A 23,902-nucleotide genomic window follows, 5' to 3' on the forward strand; every position below is an offset into this window, starting at 1 on the left:
GAATAATTCACAAAGTGTCCCACTGAAAGATCCGGCCATGGTATGATTTGATATGATATGACCACTAAAAACAAGCTAAGGTAGCGCGCATTATCAATTGAGCACATGTTAAAGTGGGAAATGTGATGGCCTACCAAATTCAGTCATGCAAGCTACTCCCTCCGTTCCTAAATATAAGTCTTTTAAGAGATTCCACTATAGACTACATCAAAACAAAATAAGTGAACATATACTCTAAAAGACGTCTATATACATCTGAATGTAGTCTCTATAGTGGAATCTCCAAAAAGACTTATATTGAGGAACGGATAGGAGTATATATAGTACCCCCTCTGTAAACTCTGTAAACTAATATAAGACCGTTTAGATCACTAAAGAAGTACTACTTAGTATCCATGTGGTATGAGTTGACTCGACCTGAAAACACTGAAAACAATTAGTAAGCCATATATGCATCTGCCGACAGGTCCAACTGCAATCTGCTGATCGCACAACGCATTACATAATACAGATAAATGCCAATCTCTACCTTTTTCTCTTCATTTACCCCTTTTTCGTGCTTTAACTATTAGTAAATTAATCAACCTGAAATGGTGATAGTTAGTCTCTGAAGAAAGCCAGAAAATCGACGGTGCACACTCTCAAAGGGGAATTGTGCCTTTTTCTTCTTCTTCTGAGTTTTCTTGGTTGCTTCCTGAGGGCACTGACTAGAACCACGGCTCCTCTCTCCTTTCGCAAGGTTGGAAACGATGGCAATTAAACTAATAGGGGATAACGTCATGCGACCGGGTGACTTCTTCTGCTCTTTGGCCAATTAAGACCAGATTTGAGTGTGACGCATTAGAATCTACTCTCTCCGTAAACTAATATAAGAGCGTTTATAATACTAAAATAGTGATCTAAACGCTCTTATATTAGTTTATAGAGATAGTATTATTTTTGAAAAGGAGGTTAGTACCCTAGCCCCTGCATCATTACGACGCACACATCCATATGCACATTAGATTTATTTGGTGGCCAGCAAACTTGTAAGACCAGCTATGATTTGATTAAGGTGCCTGAAGAATGAATTCAGCAAGGAAAGAAGGCTAATAGTAACATTCAGAGAGAACAGGAGAAAATTGCAGGGAATTGTACTTAACAAGGGAAGGAGAGCGACGTACCAACAAATACAAATACTACTAATTATTCAGTGTCTTTCGTTGACCATCACCATGAAGGGTTTATAGTAATCGGTTTTCTTTCTTGCCACCTTCACTCATCAACATGTACGTATCTAAAAGAAAAGCCATCAGTATCTGATATGTTCTTGATTCTTTTTAAGATAGCTAACCGCTCATGCCACGCGGTCAATATCTGATATGTTAGTGAGCAACTAGTTAGCTAGTGAGTTTTTTTGGTCATGGTAAGGTAGGTAGTGAACTGATTTTGATGGGCGTACCGGAACGACCAGCAGCTACAACCTACAACAAGACATAAACCACTAGGCTAACTTTATTTGGACCATGCAGTGATGCATTGGCAACTCTTTTCTGCTTAATTAACATATGAGGCACATCTTTTGCCTACATTAAAAAAACTTTATTTTGACCTTGCAGTGATGTATTTGCTTACATACTAATAGTGTTGAATATACATATGCTGGTACTTGGGTCAAACTTAATTATCACTAAAATACCTACTGGATCCATTTGGTTAATCACAAAGTTTTAAATAGATGTCCGCTATAGCGTTTGGAGAGACCTTCTGCTAAAGATACACACTTTTAATGCTAAAATTAAAAATGACGCTGATAGCACGCTAGCTATATATACCACTAAATTTGGAGTCATTTAGCCCGCTAAGTCGCGATACAAAACCATCGTTCTGTCTTAATCTTTGTTCTTGTTTCTGATACATATGATGAATTGATGCAAAGCTTGATTATTGAATTAGGACACCTGATTGGTGCTCGGATTTTGATGTTCGAACATGTGTATATGTCAAGTATATGTGATATATCATATATGATTCCTAACTGTATACTTATTTGTTCCAATTTTTTATAATTTAAGACAAATACTAAATTTGGCTTATTTTCATTATAGCTTTTCATAGCTTCTGGCGGAGCCGCTGTTAAATGGCATAGCCCGCTATTTAGAAAATCGGTCAATCATCACTTCTTCAGTGCCACTCTGCTTAGAGTGGTTAGAGGAAGGGGAAATGAGTTTATTTTGCCCCGTTATTCTGGTTATGATCTTTTGACAGCCTTTTGCTCATCTTATTAATTTTCCCTAACGAACACGTTGGATCCACATCCATGTGGCATGTCTAACAGTAATAGACTTTTTTTACCGCTCTGCATGAGCGGTTAGCCATTTGAAAACCCAAAAACGATGATATGCTTTTATCGCCATGGGATTGGCCATTTTATTTCGTAATTGTTATTTCCCATAACTCAGGGCCGGCCATTGGGGGTGGGGGTGGGAAACCACCCTGGGTCTCGAAATTATAGGCAGATTTATTGAACATTCCATAAATTCTTTTTGTATATTATCAGATTTATCGACATTGCAAATGTTTGTCTTCGCACAACCACACACTTCTTTTGCATGTAGAATTTGCCACGTGAACATTATTGAAGTTTTATAAATTTTCCATGATTTTTTAGAAAAACTGTTTTTTTTTCATACCATGCCATGTTAAACACCCTAATTTATGTTTTTTTTTCATGATCTAGACAAACATTTTTTTCCCTGTTAAGGGTGGCAGTAGACCATTTCATTGTGTTTATAAAGTAGGGCATGCCAATTTTATTTTTTAGGTAACATGCCACATTTATACCATTGTAAACTTATAAATTAGAGAAATGGCGGTTTTATAAAGTATAGCCTGGCAATTTTCATAATAACTTAGATCATGGCAATTGAATTTATGTTTCTATGCCTTTTTATAAGAAAAAATATTTTTGTTGTTGATGGCATTATGTCCTTGCAATATGCATGAGTGTGCAGTGTGAGAAGCTCGTGCGTGAGTGATGTGGTGATGGTGCAAGGAAGGTATAAAATAAATTCGGCAACACGGTTTGGCTTGGCTAATGACTAGCTTCGTCGCCGTTGACTTGCGACATGCCGCGATGGGGACGTGTTTGCTTCGGACAGGCTGGCTGAGAGCGCGGCCCACGCGCTGAACTTGTCGTACGCACTCCAAATACTATAGCGGTCAATCAGGACGCAGGGACCGGACATGAAAGTTCATGGGCCCGTGCACATGAAAGTTCACGGGCCCGTGGACATGAACTTGTCGTGGCGCGTACGTATTCTGTGGCTTCTGGAACATGCTGCTACGTGACGTAAAAAATATGAAAAACAAACGCCCACACGTGTGACATCTTGCACATCGTCCACACGCCTCCATCATCACTCATTTTGCCACGTATAAATAGATGACATCAGCAGTTTTTTTTGGTTTTCACCTTAAAAATGTTTTATCTCCTAATTAAAAAATTAAAATTAAAATCCGTTTTCACCATTAAATCCGTCTTGACGAGGTCTTCAAAACTAGACCCCATGTTGATATGTTTCGACGAAATTTTTTTTGCCCAAAAGTTGGCATGATGTTTACACTGTTGTTGACATAGTGCTTAAACTAAAGTTGTCATGTGCCAATTTTAGTTTGTAGAGCATGGCAATTTAAGTTTTTTGATGATGGCAATTCCAGTACTTTGACCATGAAAATTATTTTTTGTATGAACCATGGCAATTTTAAGTGTATGTATCATGGCAATTTTAGTTTATGGTTCATGGCAAGTCTAGTTTCTTAATTCCACATTTTATAATATGTCAAAACTTACTTTTAAATGTAGAATAAAATAGCTGAAACATATCATGCCAACTTCAGTGTAAACATCATAGCAATTCATGTGCAATAGACACGGCAACTTTTAACCCCCAAAAAAATTCGTCGAAATATATTGATATGAGATCTAGTTTCGAAGATCTCGTCGCGAGGGATTTAATGGTGAAAACGGATCTTCAATCGGATTTTTTATTTAAAAGATAAAACTTTTTAAAAACTGAAAATCCAAAAAGATTTTCACATGCATAAATGCAGTGACCTTTGGCTCCCACCACACATGTGGGGTTAGCATTGTCCAAAAAAAAACACCTAGCGTCATTGGAAGACGTGTGAAGGTGTGGATCCGCATGATTCGGGCGGTGTTGGTCTTTGGTGGATCCGCTTTGATCTAGTCTTTGTCCGTCTTCGTTCGCATGTCTATAAGTTGGATTTTTTTATCTATAATTCTTTTCATCGGTGATGGTTGTAGTTCTGGTGTGCTGCTTATGTTGGCCTTAGTACGGCGTGTCTACTACAATCACTTTGTCCCGGCTCCGGTGAGGGAGGGATGATGACGGCGACACGTCTTCTTCGATTCGATTCAGTACTTGCAGTCGTCGTTAAGTGATATACGAACATGAATGTAATTTTTGTTATTTATGTGTCCTTTGTACTACCATGACATGATGTATAGATCAATAGTTTTCTAAAAAAACATGCTTACTCTCCTTCACGAGCTTCATGTGCATCTAATCAAAGATGGTGCATTTCTCTAATATTTTGCTTTGTCCATGCTGGTTTATATAGCAATTGAAATTTTCACACGCTACTATCGGGCGCCGGCTCGCTGCCACGCGGATGTTATTGTGTATCAGAGAATGATTGATTTGTCTTATTAAATAGTCTCACCTCACTCCCTTACATCTAGCTATGTCAGTTTACATAAGTATTTGAGCTCCCTACGTGCGAGGAGTCACCTCACGATCAATAAACGAAGGCTAAACTATAAAGAATAACACCGATTAAATAAATGATGTATGGGCTGAATATTAGAAGAAAAACACAGCATGATAGAGAAATAAGGAGGGAAAGAGAATTACACACAATTAAAGGAGGTGCGCTAATTAAACGGATAGACGTGCAACGATATATGGTGGGCTAACTAAATAAAATTGTGCTAATTAAGTGGATGGACATCCGATGGACTAATTAACTGGATTCCTGAGTGCGTGCCTAATTAGAAGTAGAAATATGCACGTTGCATTTTAGGATTAAGTTCTAACTAAAACAGTATTTAATAAAAAATCTTGAACTATCTCTTTTGCTAATAAATTTATTTTCTCATGGATCACAAATTGATGTATGTTGTTCTTTGCTTTTTTTGCATCAAGTATTCTTAATTATTGATTTTTCAAATTGACGACAAATTGGTGCAATTTGTCTGAATTCGAATTGTTTTGTTTTGAGGGCTATAATTTTTTTTTGGTTTTCTTTGTTGTTCACCAGTTGCAATGCACAGACGCTTTTGTTAGTATATAAATACGGGGCCCTGAAAATAATACTCCGTTTCAAAACAGTTAGGTTTAGATTTATCTTAAACCTAAAATTTAAATTTGATTAAATAAATAGAAAAAATATACTAACACCTATGATATCAAATTACTCTAATTAGATTCATCATAAAATACACATTCATACAACATACAACATACAAATTCAAACATAAAGATGTTTGACATAGGATAAACCTAAAACTCTACGTATTATTCAAGAACCAAGTGATCATATACCTACGGTGAAGATTACATGTTACTTACTTGTCCATCTAGCATGCATGAATGTCTGTGTGTAGGGCCATCAAATTTAAAATGTGCGGTCCAGATTGGAGACCGATGGGACAATTTTCCCAACAAGCGCCATCTTTTTTAAGATACAAGAGAGGCATCTACGTATGCTCATTATTATGAACGTGTGTACCCACACTATTTCTACGGGCACTCCTGTCGCACACCACTCAAAAAATAGAACCAGAAAAATGAAATAACTTTTGAAATGTTACGAGCACCTCAAGGACTTGAATATTTCAAAGCATACTCATTATAATTTATAAGTGCCAAACTTAGCTACTACTGTGCTTTCGTCTGGTGTTTGGTCTGCGTTTTAGACCAATCTGAAGCCATGTTTACGTGTTAACTAGAGGACCATGCCCTGTTTCTCCCAGATGTGTCCACATACATATATATTAATGTTTCTCCCAGATGTGTCCAGATTGGAGTAGATGTAGTTGTGGATTCGTACATACATGAGCAACAACTTTTGACTTATAACTAATTAATTAATTAAGCGTCCTTCTTTGTGGGGAACCGTCCTTCATGTACTTTACTTGAGTGTTGCTGGTCGAAATGGTCAAATATGTACATCAATTCAATATACCATGGTATATATGTGAAATCATGAGAGGACATCAACATCACACTCACCTCAAGCACTTGGATCTATACAAAGGATTCATTGATTACTTCAAATAAGCTCACACTTTGGTCAGAATAGCTAGACCGTGAACCTATTGTGACATTTTATTTCCATCGGTTGAATACAAGATCGAGTAGTACAAGATGAACCCTAAAGTGCCAAAAGACATGATAGATTGATATGACATGCATGAATTAATATGAATGCATCGTTTTCTCAGTTTTACCAATTCAAATCAGATGTACACGAGTCAAAGCCAGCCTTCGTGGATCAAGTCAAGCTGCACCTAGGACAGTAGGGATGAAAATTTGAAATATTTAGGGTACCCTCTGACCCTACTTCATTTTTGAAACATTAGTTTTGGAATAGCAATCCAAACTATTCCAAAACTAAAGTATCAAGAATGAAGTGAATTCTGGAAATTTAGTTTATTTAGTTGAATAGAGGGGAATCCCCGTGCCTCCAAAGTCATTAGTGCTTCCGGCGATACGTCATATAAATTGCCGCCAAAGTTGCAAAATATTACCCAATGATAGCACCTATAAGTAACAAAAAACGTTTCACACAGGGGAGCCTATGGGCCGGCCCACGGAGTAGGGACCTCCTATACTGCGGGCAGCCTGTTTTTAATTTTTTTTTATTTTTCATTTGTTTTCTTCTCCTTTAAATAATTTGGTACTTCAAAAAAGTTTCAAAAATTTAAATAAAATGTTCAATCATAAAATATTTGTGGATACATAAAATGTTCATATTTTTTTAAATGTTCGCATATTTAGAAAATGTTTGCAATTTTGAAAACAAATGTTTGAGAAATAAAAAAAATCTCGGGCCAGCCCATGTGCGGGTGGCCTGTTTTCAAGTTTGTTTTTTTATTTTTCATTTTCGTTTGTTTCTCCATTAAATAATTTGGTACTTCAATAAAATTCCAAAAATTAAAATAATTAGGATTTTAAAATCAAATGATCAATAAATCATAAACTGTTGGTGGATTAAAAAATAATCGCATATTCAAGAAAATATTCGTAATTTTGAAAGAAAATGTTGGGAAATCAAAAAATGTTTATGATTTTTTAGAAAAATCTGTGTATTAAAAAAATGCTAATAAAATTGAACAAAATGTTCACCAAAATGTTATCGTGATGCAACAGAATGTTGTCATGGTAATTGGAGATTATGAATTTTTTTCTCCCGTTGCAACGCACGGGCCCTTTTGGTAGTAGAAAATAAATAAAAGTTTAGATTAGATCCCTACATAATTATATCATGCGTGCATATCTATCTAGGATAAGACCATGCAAAATCCACAAGTGGCAAATGATTCGCAAAGTGTCCCATTGAATGATCCTGCCATGGAATGGTTTGATATCATATGACCACTACCAACAAGCTAAAGTCCTAGCACGCATTATCAATTGAGCACATGTTAAGTGGGGAAATGTGATGGCCTACCAAATTAAGGCATGTATATCCTGAAGGAACATGAGCCATATGCATCTGCCGGCAGGTCCAACTACAATTTGCATGCTGACCGCACAACTCACTACAGATAAATGACAACTTCCCCCCTTTTCTCTCTACCTCTTTTTGCACTTTTCCTCTTACGAGCGTGACCAAGAAATAAGTTGATGAGGTCTTGCTCGTGACGAGAATTTATGGCTGTTGATTTCTGAAGGAAGTCCGAAAAGCGAATTGAGGTTGTGCCTTTTTCTGAATTTCTTAGTTGCTTCTTCGCGCACTGAAATGGGAATCTCTCTTACTTTTGCATGCATCCTTGTGGGGAAACAAAAATCAAGCTACTGAGAAATTTGCAAGGCTGGAGACTAATCTGATCAAGGTAAGCTGCCGGCCAGGAGCTAAGCTAATCGGTAGCTTAGTCTCCTAAAGCTAAGGCTCCAGCCATGCATCATGCACATATTTTTCTAGCACAAGACACAAATGTACAAGTGGATAATCAATCTGCGAAGTGCTACATTGATTGATCATAGATCCTACTAGAATACGATATGATGTGGTATGACCACTACAAAAAGTATCGTCAGCAGTAGTATATATAAAGCACGCACATTACATTATTGAGCACATGAAAAAAAAGAGAGCACATGTTAAGTAGGGAGATGTGATGGCCTACCAAAGGCTATTGCTATATATATATATATCCATGTATGAGTGGACTTGACTTGAAAACAATGAGCCATATATATATTACCGAAAAAGGGTTTCCCCCATTTTGTATTCCAAAGCAACCAACACCGATACAAGGATCGTTGGGGCGAACAGCACATCAAGCCCAAAAGAAAAAGAAGAAGAAACAAATGCCAACAACGGCAGCTCGACAAAGCGCGGATGACCCGCAACCGCTACGCCCTCCAGAAACAAACCACCACAACCCAAGCCTCCGAACCGCCGCGTACCAAGCAGCACCTCCAAGAAGGAATGCGACGCCTACGACGCTACTGCCCGGACATGTCCTAGGGTTTCCCCCGGCACACGGGGGCAGGTGGGGGATGGATATCACCGACACCCTCCAGAAAGGAATGGTGGCACCCGCAGGTGTCACCGCATCAGAGCCGGAGAACCAGCAATGATTTCTCCCGCACTCCAACCCCACCGCCCAATGGACCGGAGCCGACCAGCCAGACCGCCGCCCTCCACCATGCGCCATCGCGGTTGCGCCGCCACCCACGCCGCCTCACTGCAAACACCAACACGAGGCCAAGAGAACCGGAGAGAAGCGCCGCGAGGAGGGAGAAGCGGCACCGAAGCCGAACGGGAGGGAACCACCTCCAGCGCCGTCGTGCGGGAGGCCAGAACCTAGGGCACCGTCGCGGTAGTCGTCCGGATGCGGCAGCAGGGCATGCCAGGCCACCCATGGCCTGGCCAGGCCCGAAACGGGCCCGCTAAGCCCCGCCGCCACGCTGCAGCAAGCCGGCGATGGTGCCGCCAGCACCCTGCCGCTCATTGCCTCTCCCCCGCCTCCCGGAAGCTACGAAGCAGACCCACCATGCCGCCGGCCCGCCCAGGCCCAGATGGCCCAGATTTAGGCCGAGCGGGCGCCGCCAGACCGCCCCGCCGCATCGCCCCGCCGCCAACGGCGACGCCGCCGTCCAGAAGCTCGCCCCCGCTTGCGCTAGGAACTCCCGTCGCCGCGCTGGACCGCCGCCGCCTAAAGACACCGCCCGGGGTCTCCCCGTCCCGCGCCGGCGGACGCCGGAAAAGGGAAAGGCCAGGGGGGCGCCGCCACTAGCGTCGCCCGGGCTAGGCCCGCAGCGGGTGCCGGCAATGGCGGCAGGGAGGAAGGGGGAGGGGAAGGCGCGCGGGGGAGAAGGTTGGGCGCAGCCGGCCGTCCGCGGGGGCGGCGCAGTCGCGGGAGAGGAGAAGTCCTCGTCCTCCCGACCATGCTCGAGCCATATATATATGTGTGTGCATCTGCTGGCAGGTCCAACTGCAATCTCCTCAGCGCATTAGAGATAAATGCCAACTTGTCCCTTTTTCTCCTTACCCCTTTTGCACTTTTGCTATTGCGGGCGACTGACCAAGAATTAGTTAATGAGATCGTGGCTAAGAAACGATGATTAGTTTCTGAAGAAAGTGACGAAAGCGACCGTTGCACGATAACGGAAAATTGAGGCTGTGCCTTTTTTCTGTACTTCTAGGTTGCTTCTCGACGTGCTGAAATCAGAGCTTACCTTTATGCTTCCTTGTGGGGAAGTGGAAATGAAGCTTCTCGGAAGTTCGCAGGGCTGGAAATTTAAGCTAAACTGTCGGGCAGCACACTGATGGATACTCCCTCCGTTCCCAAATATAAGTCTTTCTAGAGATTTCAACAAATGACTAGATACGAAGCAAAATGAATGAATCTACACTCTAAAATATGTCTATATGCATCCGTATGTTGTTGTTCATTTGAAATGTCTAAAAAGACTTATATTTAGGAACGGAGGAAGTAGATCTATGGTCGTCATGCAATCGGATGACGTCTGCTGCTCGCTCTGTCACAGAGAGCAGAGCAAACTAGTACTCCCTCTGTGAACGAATATAAGAGCGTTAGTGATATAAACACGTGTATATTTCTTTACGGAGGGAATATGTACTAGCTACTATAGTATTTAGCAATTAGGCGGGCGGCAAACTTGCAAGACCGGCTACATAATTAAGATGCCTGAAGGAGCAACACATGAAAGTGCTGGTAACTTTGAGAGAAGAGGAGACAAAACCATCGCAGGAAGGAAACCTGGCCCGGCTAGGTAATGAAAGCGACGCAGTAGCATACAAAGGGGTTATTTTTTGAAGATCTATTTGATGTAGTTCTTTTTGTGGTGTGTTTGTTGAGATCCGATAAATTATGGGTTTATGATCAAGATTATCTATGAACAATATTTGAATCTCCTCTGAATTCTTTTATGTATGATTTGTTATCTTTGCAAGTCTCTTCGAATTATCAGTTTGGTTTGGCCTACTAGATTGATCTTTCTTGCAATGGGAGAAGTGCTTAGCTTTGGGTTCAATCTTGCGGTGTCCTTTCCCAGTGACAGCAGGGGCAGCAAGGCACGTATTGTATTGTTGCCATCGAGGATAAAAAGATGGGATTTATATCATATTGCTTGAGTTTATCCCTCTACATCATGTGCCTAATGCGTTACTCTGTTCTTATGAACTTAATACTCTAGATGCATGCTGGATAGCGGTCGATGTGTGGAGTAATAGTAGTAGATGCAGAATCGTTTCGGTCTACTTGATCATGCCTAGATATTCTCATAACTATGCACTTTTCTATCAATTGCTCGACAGTAATTTGTTCACCCACCGTAATACTTATGCTATATTGAGAGAAGCCACTAGTGAAACCTATGGCCCCCGGGTCTATTTTCCATCATATAAGTTTCCGATCTATTTTATTTTGCAATCTTTACTTTCCAATCTATATCATAAAAATACCAAAAATATTTATCTTATTATCTTTATCCGATCTGACTTTGGCAAGTGGCCATGAAGGGATTGACAACCCCTTTATCGCGTTTGGTTGCAAAGTTCTTATTTGTTTGTGTAGGTACGAGGCGACTTGCGTGCAGTCTCCTACTGGGTTGATACCTTGGTTCTCAAAAACTGAGGGAAATACTTACGTTACTTTGCTGCAACACCCTTTCCTTTTCAAGGGAAAACCAACGCAGGGCTCAAGAGGTAGCAAGAAGGATTTCTGGCGCCGTTGCCGGGGAGGCTACGCCAAGTCAAGTCAAGATTGGATCTTCCAGCAGCTAGTCATCTCTGGCGCAGTTGCCAAGTCAAGTCAAGACATACCAAGTACCCACACTAGTACAAAAAGGGTCAAATGTGAAGCACATTAGTGCCGGTTTGATTTTGAGCCGGCACTAATGTGTCCATTAATGCCGGTTCCAACGGCTAGGCGGGCGGAGATCATTAGTACCGGTTCGTGAGCAACCTTTAGTACTGGTTCGTGTCACGAACCGGTACTAATGAGGCTGCGTCAGGCTGTGGTCAGGCTGGGGCCCCACGGGCACCTTTAGTACCGGTTCGTGCCATGAACCGGTACTATAGTTTCTAAGTAAGCTGTTTTTTAGTCCCACCTCGCGAAGAGAGAGGCACTAGGAGCGGTTTATAAGCCCTGAGTGCAGAGACGATGAAGTAGAGGCGCAATGCTCATCTGCACGTTGCTTAGCTTTAAGCCTTGAGGAATAGTGTAGACTGCACGGAGCTATGTGCAGTGCAGTTTGCACTATTCCGAATGGCTTGAAGCTAATTAACGAGCATTGTGCATCATTAATAACTTATTACAACTCCTGACTTCTTGTGTTACGGCAAAAACTGGACGCACTTCGTGTACAAACTGGACAATCTCTTTCGAAATATCAGGGTTTCTTACGAGAACTCATCTGTTATATGGGCACTTCATTTTTATAAACTTATTACAACTCCAGACTTTTTTGCGTTCCGTACACACCATTCAAAGCGACGTCATCAATTTTCATACTTTCTGACATCATTTGCTATTTTTTAGTCATTTACCGATTTGTTTAGAGAGCTAAATGACCGTGAAATTAAAAATCACTACAAAATGAACTCTGAAAATGTCGAAACTTGGCATGGTATCATCATTTCACCCACATAGTATGTGCAAAAGAGTAGAGAGGGTTACGGCAAAAACTGAACGCACTTCGTGTACAAACTGGACAATCTCTTTCGGAGTATCAGGGTTTCGGACGAGAACTCATCTGTTACACTGGCACTTCATTTTTTTAAACTTATTACAATTCTAGACTTTTTTGCGTTCCGTACGCACCATTCAAATCGAGGTCATCAATTTTCAACACTTTCTGACATCATTTGCTATTTTTCAGTCATTTACCGATTTGTTTAGAGAGCTAAATGACCGTGAAATTGAAAACCACTACAAAATGAACTCTGAAAATGTCGAAACTTAGGATGGTATCATCATTTCACCCACATAGCATGTGCAAAAGAGTAGAGAGGATTACGGCAAAAACTGGACGCACTTCGTGTAGAAACTGGACAATCTCTTTCGAACTATCAGGGTTTCTGACGAGAACTCATCTGTTACATGGGCACTTCATTTTTTTAAACTTATTACAACTCCAGACTTTTTCGCGTTCCGTACACACCATTCAAAGCGACGTCATCAATTTTCAACTCTTTCTGACATCATTTGCTATTTTTCAGTCATTTACCGGTTTAGAGAGCTAAATGACCGTGAAATTGAAAATCACTACGAAATGAACTCTGAAAATGTCGAAACTTGGCATGGTATCATCATTTCACCCACATAGCATGTGCAAAAGAGTAAAGAGGGTTACGGCAAAAACTGGACGCACTTCGTGTACAAACTGGACAATCTTTTTCGAAGTATGAGGGTTTCTGACGAGAACTCATCTGTTACATGGGCACTTCATTTTTTTAAACTTATTACAACTCCAGACTTTTTTTGTGCTCCGTACACATCATTCAAAGCGACGTCATCAATTTTCAAAACTTTCTGACATCATTTGCTATTTTTTAGTCATTTACCGATTTGTTTAGAGAGCTAAATGACCGTGAAATTGAAAATCACTACAAAATGAACTCTGAAAACGTCGAAACTTGGCATGGTATCATCAGTTCACCCACATAGCATGTGCAAAAGAGTAGAGAGGGTTACGGCAAAAACTGGACGCACTTCGTGTACAAACTGGACAATCTCTTTCGGAGTATCAGGGTTTCGGACGAGAACTCATCTGTTACACTGGCACTTCATTTTTTAAACTTATTACAAGTCCAGACTTTTTTTGCGTTCCGTACGCACCATTCAAAGCGACGTCATTAATTTTCAACACTTTCTGACATCATTTGCTATTTTTCAGTCATTTACTGATTTGTTTAGAGAGCTAAATGACTGTGAAATTGAAAATCACTACAAAATGAACTCTGAAAATGTCGAAACTTGGCATGGTATCATCATTTCACCCACATAGCATGTGCAAAAGAGTAGAGAGGGTTACGGCAAAAACTGGACGCACTTCGTGTGCAAATTGGACAATCTCTTTCGAAGTATCATGGTTTCTGACGAGAACTCATGTGTTACATGGGCACTTCATTTTTTTAAACTTATTACAACTCCAGACTTTTTTGCGTTCCGTACACACCATTCAAAGCGACGTCATCAATTTTCAACACTTTCTGACATCATTTGCTATTTTTTAGTCATTTACCGATTTGTTTAGAGAGCTAAATGGCCATGAAATTGAAAATCACTACAAAAAGAACTCTGAAAATGTCGAAACTTGGCATGGTATCATCATTTCACCCACATAGCATGTGCAAAAGAGTAGAGAGGGTTACGGCAAATACTGGACGCACTTCGTGTACAAACTGGACAATCTCTTTCGGAGTATCAGGGTTTCGGACGAGAACTCATCTGTTACACTGGCACTTCATTTTTTTAAACTTATTACAACTCCAGACTTTTTTTGCGTTCCGTACGCACCATTCAAAGCGACGTCATTAATTTTCAACACTTTCTGACATCATTTGCTATTTTTCAGTCATTTACTGATTTGTTTAGAGAGCTAAATGACTGTGAAATTGAAAATCACTACAAAATGAACTCTGAAAATGTCGAAACTTGGCATGGTATCATCATTTCACCCACATAGCATGTGCAAAAGAGTAGAGAGGGTTACGGCAAAAACTGGACGCACTTCGTGTACAAATTGGACAATCTCTTTCGAAGTATCATGGTTTCTGACGAGAACTCATGTGTTACATGGGCACTTCATTTTTTTAAACTTATTACAACTCCAGACTTTTTTGCGTTCCGTACACACCATTCAAAGCGACGTCATCAATTTTCAACACTTTCTGACAGCATTTGCTATTTTTCAGTCATTTACCGATTTGGGGAAAAGAAAAAACTATATAAAAAACTAATCAGAAATAAGTAGAAGAAAATAAAAAAAGCAGAAAAGAAAAAACTATATAAAAAACTACTCAGAAATAAATAGAAGAAAATAAATAAAGAAGAAAAGAAAAAACTATATAAAAAAATTTCAACACTTTCTGACAGCATTTGCTATTTTTCAGTCATTTACCGATTTGGGGAAAAGAAAAAAACTATATAAAAAACTAATCAGAAATAAATAGAAGAAAATAAAAAAAGCAGAAAAGAAAAAAACTATATAGAAAACTACTCAGAAATAAATAGAAGAAAATAAATAAAGAAGAAAAGAAAAAAACTATATAAAAAATTATTGGGGCGCTGCCCAGTGGGCTTGCTAGACCAGGGGCGTGGAAATTCAGGCCCACAAGGGCCAGCAGGCTCACAGGGCAGCGCACCATAGTTAGGCCTAGAAGCCTGCTTTAGAAGGGAGTTCAAAGTAGCAGCCGCGGCTGGGTTTATAAACCAGTGTGGCTGCCCTTCGCCCGGCGAGGTGGGACTAAACTTTCTACACCGCGGGTGGCAGCGCACCCCCTTTAGTACCGGTTGGTAGCCCAACCCGATACTAAAGGTGGGTCTTTAGTACCGGTTGGAGCCACCAACTGGTACTAAAGGCCTGCTCTTCCCGCCTCTTGGCCTGGCCAAAATAGGCCTTCAGTACCGGTTGGTGGATCAAACCGGTACTAATGGCCACCGCTATATAAGCACCACTTACGAATATTTTCAGTTCGTTCTTCGCCCCCGTCGCCACCCCTGTCGTGCCCCAGCCCGTCCCTGTCGGCGTCGTTGTCGCCGCCCCCGTCGCCGTCATCGCCGCCCCAGCCGGCCCCCGCCGTCGCGCGACCCGCCGCGCCGTCGTCGCCGTCTCGCGTCGTCGCCCCCGGCCCGCCGCCCGTCTTCGCTGTCCCCGTCGCCCACGGCCCGCCGCCCTGTACGTGTCGCCGTCTCGCGCCGTCGCTCCCGGCCCGCCGCCCGTCGCGCCGTCCCCGCCCCCCGTACGCCGCCGCCCCGCTCGTACACACACACACACACAGACACACACACACCCACACATTTTTTACTTATTTTCTGTTTTCTGTTGTTTAGATTAATGCATGTCAAATTTTCTGTTGAATTAATATAACTAGTTTATTTTTAGTAAATGCTTAGTTGAACTAGTTGAATTAATAGAACTAGTTTATTTTTAGTAAGAAAATTTAGGTATATGAGATTTGATGATCTAATTAAAATATTACTATATATAGCTACTTTATATATTTTAGTAAGAAAATTAATATAACTAGTTCATTTTTAGTAAATTCTTAGTTGAATTTGTTGAATTAATAGAACTAGTTTATTTTTAGTAAATGCTTAGTTCAATTAGTTGAATTAATAGAACTAGTTGAATTGATAGAACTAGTTGAATTAATAGAAGTAGTTGAATTAGTTGAATTAATAGAACCAGTAAGTGTTTAATGTTTCACCTATATGAACATAGGAAATGTCGTCTGACGACGAAAAAGATTTCATTAAGTGCGAATACTGTGAAGACCAGCGCGGCCTGTGCGACAGAAATTTCCTTGTTGATGATAGGCGCTTCAGCATCAAGCTGGATGAGACCTTCGAAGTGGATACAGTAAGTCACAACGACAAGTCTTTTTTCGTAATTAAGCATGAGTTATGCTTCATTTTTTCAACTTATAATTTTTAATTTTCACTATTGTACTAGCGCATCCCCTGCCATGCAAGAATTTTTGTCTTGGATAAGATAGGTTTCAGTGCTATGGAAACTACGGAGGTAAAGAGAGTTTACCTGAAGACCGAGCATGGTTATACTTTCAACGTCAAATTATACAATGCAGACACATACACCTATTTTGAATGCAAAACTTGGCAAACACTATGCAAGACTTATGCATTTGAGCCTGATATGGTTATCACCTTTGATATTCGTCCGGAAGAGGATATTGAAGGTAATAGAGACATCTGGGTCGATGTGCAGACGCCTCCAGTTCTACCATTATGTGAGTTTCTCAACCATATTTATGTCTTCGATATTGTTTATTCAAAAATAGTTGACAAGTAATTTCTATTGACAGCTTATTTTGATTCAAGCAAACATGTTCGGCGCTTGCTAGACAGGACCATCCACTGTCCCGGGGCTGAACTAAACTGCGAGGAGATAAGTCATTATGTTTCATGGCTTGAGGATCTTGATGCTGTCAAGAGAAATCATTTTCCTGAATTTGAAAATCTTAGTACTCAAAATGTGCGACCAATAGTGATCGTATTGAACTACGGTCACATGTATTTAGGAAAGATGGTAAGATTTTTACTATTAGTCCTCAGTGCATCTTTTGCATACATTTTTTTTCAAGCTAAACTTTCATTGCTAAGTATATTAATTACTATACGATGTTCTTCAACAGGGACTCCCGATGACAGTTGTGCCTCAGTGGATCGAGACTAAAGGTCGCATGTCAATTGTTAGCTTACGGCCAAGATATCCTACAGTGCACACGAGTGCATTCAGGATTTCTGAAAGCGATGAATGCTTAATAGTGAAAGATTGGAGCAAAATTGTTAACGATCGCAGAGAAGTACTAGGGGGCAGCAATCAGAAGCGCATCCCACGATTAGGAGACAGGTTCATCTGCATGCTCCAATATGATGAATCAGGAGAGCTATACATGTTCTATGCTATTTTACCTGAGAGAGAGCAGCAGGAGTGATTTAGCTAGTTATCATGCTCTTAGTACTTGTTGTCCTCTCATGCGTGCCCGTGTTCTTCGTCCTGAACTTAATCTCAAAGAGTGATTTGCTTTTGTGGTGTTATGAACGCTTATAATATCATGACCATGTTGAACTCGATGATATCTTTGCTAGCTAGTATATACTGTTGTTGGTGATGATATGATGCAAGAGTTTTTATATTAATATGATGATGATGATGATGAGTTATTATATCATTTATGAAAGAAACCGCATATTAGTTTCAACTGCATGGATCCTAGCTAAGTGATCAAGTATATGCCATATCCATATTACTTTGATCACTAAGTGATCAAGTATATGCCATATCCATATTACTTTGATCACTAAGTGATCAAGTAATATGGATATGGCATATACTTGATCACTTAGCTAGGATCCACATGCATCCAGTCGAAACTAATCTCCGGTACTTTCACCTAATGATTTAACAACTCATTATAATGTAAAACAATCACTAAATTAAATAGAAAACACAAAACTAAAGGAAAAATAAAAATTAAAACCAAAACACACCCAAACATTTAGTACCGGTTGGTGTTACCAACCGGTACTAATGTCCTACACGCACCCGGGCCTGGCTCGTGCCACGTGGTGGCACGTTGGCGCCGGTTCGTGCCGAACCGGTACTAAAGGGAGGGACCTTTAGTCCCCACTCTTTAGTGCTGGTTGCAGAACCGGCACTAAAGGCCCTTACGAATCGGTGATAAAACTCCGTTTTCTACTAGTGCCATCACAAACTCTTATCCCTCGCATTACATTATTTGCCATTTGCCTCTCGTTTTCCTCTCCCCCACTTCACCTTTGCCGTTTTATTCGCCCTCTTTTCCGTTCGCCTCTTTTTCTCTTGCCCTTTTTTGGGGTCGCCGTGTGTTAGATCGTTCATTGTCATGGCTAGTCCTTCTATCATTGTTAATACTCCCGATCATGAAGTTCTTAATTTTAAACAAAGGGAGGGAGAAAATTTAAAAGATGCTTGGCATAGAATTTGCAATGCTCAGAATAGATCTACTAGGAAGCAATCTACTTCCGTTCTTCTTCGCAATTTTTATGTAGGCATCACTCCTTGGAACAGATATATTCTTGATACCATTACCGGAGGAAATTTCTTGGGTAGCCATACTTTTGATTCTTATAATGCTATGATAGATTTGTTTGGCCCACCACCTCTTTGGGTTAATGGAACTATTTTAACTTTGGAACATGTGATGCAAAGGCTTGAAATTATTGAAAATAAAGTTGCCACTGTAGAGTTGATTGAAAATTTGGATAAAAAGATCCACAACCAAATTACTCAATATGGATCTAAGGTAGGAGTTACTCTGATTTTTTTTAAAGAAAAGGAACCTATAGTTAATGATAGAATATATCAAGATTCACAAGAATTGGTAAACTTGAGGATATTATTACCAACTTAGGGTCTGCCTTTTCATCCGTGAAAAATACTCCAAATCCTCCTCCTACCAAAGTTGCCAAGTTAATGTATGTTCCTAAAAATAAGGGTGAATCTTCTAGTAAGGAAAATGCGGATCTCAAATCAATAAGTGTTCACCCTAACTTTATCGCTATCATTAAGGAACCTTTTGCTACAAATGAATTTCTTGATTTCTTGCCTAGGAGTTTGATCATTAACAAAAAGAAGGAAACTCCTAAGGGTTATAAGTGTTTAATTGAAGAATTGCATACCAAAGATGACAATACCTAGATCTATCCTTGCCTTTATACCTAGCTAGGGGCGTTAAACGATAGCGCTTGTTGGGAGGCAACCCAATTTTATTTTTGTTTCTTGCTTTTTGGTTCTGTTTAGTAATAAATAATTCATCCTGCTACTGCTATGATTGTGTTTTTTGTGTTTTAATTAGTGTTTGTGCCAAGTAAAGCCTTTAGGATCTTCTTGGATTATAGTTGTTTGATGTTGCTGTAAAAAACAGAAACTTTGCGCTCACGAAAATAATTTTCATAAATCACAGAAAAGAGCTTTTGCCCTGATTATTTTTGCAGTAGATTAATATACAAATTACCCAGGTCGTCCTAATTTGGTTGAAATTTTGGGGCTCCAGAAGTTTACATTTGATACAGATTACTACAGACTGTTCTGTTTTTGACAGATTCTGTTTTTCGTGTGTTGTTTGCTTATTTTGATGAATCTATGGCTAATATCGGGGGGTATGAACCATAGAGAAGTTGGAATACAGTAGGTTTAACACCAATATAAATAAAGAATGAGTTCATTACAGTACCTTGAAGTGGTGGTTTGTTTTATTTCGCTAACGGAGCTTACGAGATTTTCTATTGAGTTTTGTGTTGTGAAGTTTTCAAGTTTTTGGGTAAAGATTTGATGGATTATGGAACAAGGAGTGGCAAGAGCCTAAGAGCATCTCCAGCCGTTGGCCCCGCAGGACGCATAAAAATCGCCCCCTGGGGGCGAGCCGGCGATACAATTGGCGCTGGGGGCGGTTTTGCGCCCAGTCGTCGCCCCCAGGCGCCGATATTGGCCCACTTTTCAGCCTCATTTCGGCGAATAAAGGGCCCATATGGGCGAGAATAGGCCCATATTCGGTGTGGTTCGCCGTGGCTCTGCGTTCAATTATCAACATAAATATTTTTTTATCATATATTTCATCACAGAAAAATCAAATACTTCAACAAAATAGTACAACAACAAATAGTTCAATACAAATTATATAGTTCAACAAATAAAAACTCATATTTCATCACACGTCGCGCCCGGCGCCGCCCTTGAGCCTCCATAGGTGCTCTATCAGATCCTGCTGAAGTTGATGATGCACCTGTGGGTCTCGGATCTCCTAACGCATACTGAGGTAGGCAGTCCAGGTTGCCAGTAGCTGGTGATCAACTTCGGCTAGAGGACCCTGTCTGTAGTATGGTTCAGTGTCAAACACTGGGTCTTCTTGCTCGCTCTCGATGATCATGTTGTGCATGATGACACAACAAGTCATAATCTCCCACATTTGATCTTTCGACCAGGTCTGAGCGGGGTACCGGACAACAGCAAATCGAGATTGGAGCACACCAAATGCCCGCTCGACATCCTTCCTGCAAGCCTCCTGAATCTTCGCAAACCAGGCGTTCTTGCCTCCTGGCACAGGGTTTGAGATTGTCTTCACAAATGTCGACCATCTCGGATAGATGCCATCAGCTAGATAGTACCCCTTGTTGTAGTGCCGCCCATTGATCTCGAAGTTCACCGGAGGAGAATGACCTTCAACAAGCTTGGCAAAGACAGGAGAGCACTGCATCACGTTGATGTCATTGTGAGTTCCTGGCATACCAAAGATGGAGTGCCAAATCCAGAGGTCCTGTGTGGCCACCGCCTCAAGTACCACACTACAACCGCCTTTGGCACCTTTGTACATCCCCTGCCAAGCAAATGGGCAATTCTTCCATTTCCAATGCATGCAGTCGATGCTTCCTAGCATCCCAGGAAATCCTCTTGCTGCATTCTATGCTAGGATCCGAGCAGTGTCTTCCGCATTGGGTGTTCTCAAGTATTGTGGTCCAAACACTACCACCACTGCTCGACAGAACTTGTAGAAACACTCTATGCTGGTGGACTCGGCCATGCGCCCATAGCCGTCGAGTGAATCACCGGGAGTTCCGTATGCAACCATCCTCATCGCTGTCCTGCACTTCTGGATCGAGGTGAATCCAAGTTTGCCGGTGCAATCCATCTTGCACTTGAAGTAGCTGTCGAACTCCCGGATGGAATTCACAATTCTGAGGAAGAGCTTTTGGCTCATCCGATAACGGCGCCGAAATGTTTTGTCGCCGTGAAGTGGAGCATCGGCGAATAGTCGGAGTGGAGCATGCAGTAGCCTTCGAGACGATGCCGGTTCTTTGCTTTCACCTGCCCCGGCACCGAGCCACCTCACCGCGGCTTTTCATTGCTCGCCAGCAGCTGGGCGAGGGCGGCGAGCACCATCAGATGCTCTTCTTCCTGGACGTCGGCCTCGGCTTCCTCCTCCAGCAGCGCGGCGAGAGCTTCCTCGTCATCCGAGTCCATCACCGAGGCAGGCAAATCGCCGAACACCTTGCGCCTGGTGGGCGTGCACCCACCGCTAAACTGCCCCTCCGCGGCCGGAAACGGCGGCCGGAAACGCCCAGCTGCTGTGGGAGGGGCTGCCGCGGCGAACCTCTGCTATTTTTCCGGCGGGGAATGGCTATCTAGCGGTGAAGGGCGGCGGGCAGCGCCGGGATATAGCTAGTGGCGGCCGAGGGCGCGGGGGGGTGGGAGGCGAGTCGGGGAAGAAAATCTTGACTTTTCACCTGACAGTGTGGGCCAGCCGTGCTTTTCCCTTGCGCCGGAGCCCCCGACCGCCCCCAGTGCGCCGGGTTCGGCCTGCGGCCGCCGGGCGGAAAAAAGGGCCGAACTGGCGCTTTTCTTCGTCCTGGGGGCGCGACTGGGGCGTTTTTTTGGCGCCGGCGCCGAAAAATTGGCCTGGGGGGGGCTTTTGGGGGCGCGGCTGGAGATGCTCTAAGCTTGGGGATTCCCTAGGCACCCGAAGGTAAAATTCAAGGACAACCAAAAGCCTAAGCTTGGGGATGCCCCGGAAGGCATCCGCTCTGTCGTCTTCATCTATCGGTAACTTTACTTCATGCTATATTTTTATTCACCACATGATATGTGTTTTGCTTGGAGCGTCTTGTATGATTTGAGTCTTTGCTTTTTAGTTTACCACAATCATCCTTGCTGTACACACCTTTTGGGAGAGACACACATGAATCGGAATTTATTAGAATACTCTATGTGCTTCGCTTATATCTTCTGAGCTAGATAATTTTGCTCTAGTGCTTCTCTTATATCTTTTTAGAGCACGGTGGTGGTTTTATTTTATAGAAATTATTGATCTCTCATGCTTCACGTATATTATTTTGAGAGTCTTTTAGAACAGCATGGTAATTTTCTTTGGTTAAAATTTTAGTCCTAAAGTGATGAGCATCCAAGATAGGTATAATAAAAACTATCATATAAAGTGTATTGAATACTATGAGAAGTTTGATTCTTTATGATTGTTTTGAGATATGGAGATGGTGATATTAGAGTCATGCTAGTTGAGTAGTTGTGAATTTGAGAGATACTTGTGTTGAAGTTTGTGATTCTCGTAGCATGCACGTATGGTGAACCGTTATGTGATGAAGTTGGAGCATGATTTATTGATTGATTGTCTTCCTTATGTGTGGAGGTCGGGATCGCGCGATGGTTAACTCCTACCAACCCTTCCCCTAGGAGCATGTGTGTAGTACTTTGTTTTGATAACTTCTAGATTTTTGCAATAAGTATGTGAGTTCTTCATGACTAATGTTGAGTCCATGGATTATACACACTCTCACCCTTCCACCATTGCTAGCCTCTCTAGTACCGCGCAACTTTCGCCGGTATCATACACCCACCATATACCTTCCTCAAAACAGCCACCATACCTACCTATTATGGCATTTCCATAGCCATTCCGAGATATATTGCCATGCAACTTTCCACCGTTCCGTTTATTATGTCACGCTCCATCATTGTCATATTGCTTTGCATGATCATGTAGTTGACATCGTATTTGTGGCAAAGCCACCTTTCATAATTCTTTCATACATGTCACTCTTGATTCATTGCACATCTCGGTACACCGCCGGAGGCATTCACATAGAGTCATATGTTGTTCTAAGTATCGAGTTGTAAGTAAATAAAAGTGTGATGATCATCATTATTAGAGCATTGTCCCAAGTGAGGAAAGGATAATGGAGACTATGATTCCCCCACAAGTCGGGATGAGACTCCGGACGAAAAAAAGAGGCCATAAAAAGAAGAAGAGAAAAGGCCCAGACAAAAAAATGAGAGAAAAAGAGAGAAGGGACAATGTTACTATCCTTTTACCACACTTGTGCTTCAAAGTAGCACCATGATCTTCATGGTAGAGAGTCTCTTATTTTGTCACTTTCATATACTAGTGGGAATTTTTCATTATAGAACTTGGCTTGTATATTCCAATGATGGGCTTCCTCAAAGTGCCCTAGGTCTTCGTGAGCAAGCAAGTTGGATGCACACCCACTTAGTTTCTTTTGTTGAGCTTTCATACACTTATAGCTCTAGTGCATCCGTTGCATGGCAATGCCTACTCACTCACATTGATATCTATTGATGGGCATCTCCATAGCCCGTTGATAGGCCTAGTTGATGTGAGACTATCTTCCCTTTTTGTCTTCTCCACAACCACCGTTCTATTCCACCTATAGTGATATGTCCATGGCTCACGCTCATGTATTGCGTGAAGATTGAAAAAGTTTGAGAATACTAAAGTATGAAACAATTGCTTGGCTTGTCATCAGGGTTGTGCATGATTTAAATATTTTGTGTGATGAAGATAGAGCATAGCCAGACTATATGATTTTGTAGGGATAACTTTTTTT

This window comes from Triticum aestivum, chromosome 6D (genome assembly GCF_018294505.1).
Source record: "Triticum aestivum cultivar Chinese Spring chromosome 6D, IWGSC CS RefSeq v2.1, whole genome shotgun sequence".
Classification (NCBI taxonomy): domain Eukaryota; kingdom Viridiplantae; phylum Streptophyta; class Magnoliopsida; order Poales; family Poaceae; genus Triticum; species Triticum aestivum.